We start from the raw sequence: 5,060 nt of genomic DNA on the forward strand, positions 1-5,060 counted from the left end.
ATTCAGGGGCGTTTGCTTATATAGGCAAACATATACGGAGTAACATAATTCAGTGGTCGAATGTTGTGAGTTGAATGACGAAAATATCCTCGGGACTGGTGATGCGTCGCACATAATTAATTTAAGAAAGAAAAGAAAAAGAAATAAAAAGAAAACATAATATTAGCTATGATATGAAAGAAAATATATTATTAGTTATGATAGGAAAATATATATATAAATATGCTAATAATTTCTAATTATGTTTGAATAGATACGAGAGAAAATAAAAGAAATGATAGTATTCTTGTTGATAGAGGGGAGAAAAGAAGAGAAATGATAACAACCAAATTATTATCATATCCTTTTAAATTGAAGGAGTACGAGTGGAATAATAATTTTTTCTTTTTAATTGTTGAGATCAATTTCAGGATTATGAAAATACTAATAAACAGTATTACTTCTTTTTCTATCTTCTTATTTTTTGAAAGATAGGAAATGAGTATCCCTCGTAGCCCTGTGTATCTTTTCATTTCTCACACACTTAAGGCATATTTTTTATTTTCTTTTCTTTCCCTATCCCTCCAAATCATCCCATCCAAAAGCACTCTAAGTTTTTTTTGGGGATGAGAATAAAAAAAAGGGGTAAAATTATTGGACTATGTGTCTTGATGAAAACCCATAATAAAAACCCAAAACAACACAAATAAGCCAAGCAAGGCCAAGAACTATAAAAGATATCTCTAATAATAGTTTTCTAAATTATTGAGAATTGTTTTAAGAATTACAAACCAACCAGATCCAACTTTGATAACAATTTTTTGTTTTCATAAAACAGTAAATTGTGTAAAAAATTCTACTTGGTTCAGTTTTTTTAAAACTATTTTATAAAAACTCAATTATAAAAAAATATTTTTTAGATAACTGTCTTTTATAATTATCTGAAAACAGTTTTTCTATTCTCTGAATTTTTTATAACTGTTTCTGACACCAAAAGAAAAACACACACACAGGGAGAAACCTAAATCAGTACTGGTAATTTTGTTCAATTTATGTTAATAAATTTCACTATAAAGGCGATTCGGTTTGCAAGAATAATCGAAGGAGAGAAAGAAGAATTGGGACAAGGGTTTGATTGAAGAACGCTTGAGAATGTGACAATGGGTGCATCGTTGAGATCTTGATGTGGGTATGAAAAATGGTGGCATAAGCAAGGGATGCTTGTACTTGATTTCCTTCAAAACATTAACTGGTTTGAAAGTTACTCCATATAATGGGGTTGAATAGGGACACAGTTCTCCAAAAGGAACAATTTTTTTTTTTTTTTTTCGGTAGAGGGAGTATAGGACAACAACAAAAATATTCCTGAGTCACCAGATAAATTAAAAACCCATAATTTAAGAGTATAAAATTATATTATATGTCTAGCTTGTTGCGATCAGACCACCCTGCGTATCCGGATGGCACACCCAGACGCCTCCGAACCCGGCACTTAGCATGACACCGAATCAAGGATCGGGTCTGACTACGATACCAATTGTAACAGGTGGGTGCTTCGCGTTCCGACCCAAAAGGCTAAGCTATTAGATTGGACTAATACATAACCCATATATACCGAATCCACTCTCCCATCTGGATCCGATGTGGAACAAACTCCCCCTTGTTACAATAGGACTACCAAAATAATTTTATTTATTACAAATTTTCAACACGGTAGCCAGTTGTCGTTGATGCCGGTGGCAATAACTTGTGGCAGATTCAGGCGGCGACAGCGGTGAAGGACCTATTTGTCGAGGAGCTATTGTGATACCCCTCGGATCCGAGACACGGGTTGATCAGGCCCAGGCCCAAACCCGAGGGAATATCAAACAATTAAAGTATTTTAAAACGAACACAGATGACAAAATGAAATAATAAAGATGGAGATAAAACTGAAAGAACATTTAATTATAAAACCCTCCATGCATAACTGAAATAATAAAACTCCAATCCTCAAAAAACTTCAAGGTTACAACTTGGGAATCCACTGGTGGACCCCTAACCAAAAGTTCAACTGAAACTGAAAATTTAAAATAGAAAATGCTAGAAACATTGAGAAAATCCTACGTAATCAGATGAATGTGAGACTGTCCTTGACAAGCACGACCAAGCTCTAAGGCTGAAACCGTCTTGTACCTGAAAAGAATAATAAATGAGTGGGTCAGACCCACGAGCAAATTCTAATCTAACTGCAATCCATACAATGACCCGATATGCAGATACACCGCAGACACCTCACAATATCTATCTAGTCCATACGTATAAATATATCCACACTAAGGGACATTCACTAATCTATAATAGGGGTCTCAACCTGAATAGAAGGCAACATGCGAATACGCACCCAAAGGTGGGCATGAGTACCTAGACCTAATAGGGTACACCTCAATTTATTATAACCAGCTACGCATCCGCCGCATATACGCACCCTAACCAACGAGTCTGAGACTCAAGCTCAGCTCGTGGTACCATAAACATATATATAACATCCATCCAAATCCAGGGTATGTAGTTCAAATATTTAATAAACTGACATACAACAAACCAACTGGTTAGTCACTCAACTTATTCAGTTGATGTGACTTAACCTCCGTCCATTAATCCAGGAAGCCACTCAACTTAGTTGCAGTTGACATGTCTTAACCAAAATTAGGATTCAATATTTATAAATCCATTCCTTAAATCCGTTAGGTTAGGTTTAGGTGTTTGGAGCTAAACCGTCACCAGTATGTCACCGTCCCATACCGGTGCATACCATCCTCCATACCCAGGTAAGTTACAATGTATACATAATGAACAAGTAATTTACAGTCCAAAACCACCATCCAAATAATTGTAGAAAAGTATTTAAGATTTCAGCAATTTAAATCCCAGAATTAAACTATATAATTGCAGGAAACAGTTTAATAGTTTACACAACTAGCATCCAAAGCATGCATAGACCCAATCCAATATATCAATGACTCTATCATGCATTTAGAACAAATTCTATAATCCTATTATAGTCCAACAAATTGCTAAATTAACCTAAACAATTTATTTCGTCCCATCCGATAACAGTGTACTAAGTCATACGCTTTTATACTGTTTTATTCTTTATCTTAGAGACTTAAACCATGCATCAACTAGTTTAATCACACTTAGAATCAAGTAATTAAATCCTCTGAAAAGTCCCCACAATCCATTAGAAGCATCCCAAGGCTCAAACAGTGTCCAGAATACCAAACAGTGCCTTAAAAACTAAAAAATAAATAAAAATTAATCGTATATTGCAAAGGGAGCCTGCTCCAAATTTTGGGAGCAGGCTCTTTCAGCCTAGAGCTGGCTCTAGGAGTCCTTAGAGCTAGCTCTACTTGTTGTGGGAGCCGGCTCCCACATCCATGGAGCCGGCTCTCACCTCCTTTGAGAGCCTCTGTCCCCGTTGCTTCGTTTCAGTCCGTCTGCTCCATCTCTGATCAATTCCTACCACTCTGTTGGTTTCTAAAACTAATATTAGGAGTCTTAATTTAGTCTAGAAGCATCCCCCAAGGTTATTTACAATAATTTTGAAAACAATTACAGAGTTTAATCAAGCCACTTAAACTAGCATGCTTGGAAAACAATACTGGAACAGGTTTCAGAAACTTTCAGTTCTCTACTGAACCCTCTGTTCCTCTTCACCACTGAACCTACGGATCTTATATCAATCCCAATAACATCCCCATGGTTCATTTACAGAGTCTAAAAAAAATAATCCAAAGACTAGAGTTACAACAGAACAACATGCTTAAAGAATAGAAAACTGAAACGAGCCATGCATGAATTGTAACAAAACGGTTTTCAACATAAACAGATCGTTCATATGACATATATTAAACATATATCTTCCAATTATTGATTGATTAAACCCTAGAGATTATCTAGGTGCACAGAACACGAGCCAAAGAGAATGAGAAATAAAAGAACTTGCCTTTGAGTTTCAGACTTGAAACTCTAAATTCCCAGTTTCTATATTGCCCGTTCAATTCCCCACTGCTGTTCCACAAACCCACGTTCCTTCTACCTTGCTCCCACATATTCTTCCTCTCCTATCTCTCTCTATTCTCCCTCTGTATCCCACGGTCTCTGTTTTTTGTTACAGAAATTACGTTTAATTATTCTAAAACCCTAAACCACCGTGACACACATACTTATAGGCTTAGTGATTAAACCCTAATCCATGTATAACTCGGCCCATAAAAACCTAGGTTATACTCACTGTCGGCTCATAAAGCTATCTAGGTTATAAGATACTCGGCTGCATACGCATAACCTCTTAGGGAACCCTACTGTTTAAAATTAGACCAATTATTAATTTATTTTACTACAGTAACTTACACTAATTTAGTCTATAATTTAATCTAATTAAAACATTTAAATAAACCAATTAAACATTAGAAAGACCAAACCAATCCAATTACAGAAAATAAGAAATAATTAAACAATAAATACCAATTAAACAATTAAAACACTTAAACAATAAATGCCAATTAAATACATGTCACATAGGTAAACAATTAAATAAAATTAATAAATAAAAATAATCAAACCAAATAATCACGCAAAAATACAATAAAAATAAATAAATAAATGCCGAGACTATCCTTTTAAAATTAGGGGTATTACTGCTATGTTATCTATTATTGTTAAATCTATGCATGTGGTGTGTATATTGTTTTTTTTTTTTATTTAACTGGCTTTGTGTTGTGGTTGTTTGTTAATATAATGTGGTGGAAGGCTATAGATGATATAGAGACTATGGTGAGGACAGGGAAGATGGTGAGCTTCAAAATATTCTTGAATTAAATTAATCGTGTTAATATTATAAATTAAAAATACTAATTAGATTCTAAGTAAAAGTATTTTTGCTCAATCACAGTTTAGGTATTTTTGAAATTTAAAACTTATTTAATTGAAGGACTTTTCTCTGGAAATTTTAAAGGAGGTTAATTACATTTTTTACAAATTATAAATTAAAAATATTAATTAGATTATAAGTAAAAGTATTTTTGCTCAATTAAAAT

This window comes from Cornus florida, unplaced genomic scaffold (genome assembly GCF_030987335.1).
Source record: "Cornus florida cultivar Cherokee Brave unplaced genomic scaffold, ASM3098733v1 CherokeeBrave_3.0.0_Hap2_Chr05, whole genome shotgun sequence".
Classification (NCBI taxonomy): Eukaryota; Viridiplantae; Streptophyta; class Magnoliopsida; order Cornales; family Cornaceae; genus Cornus; species Cornus florida.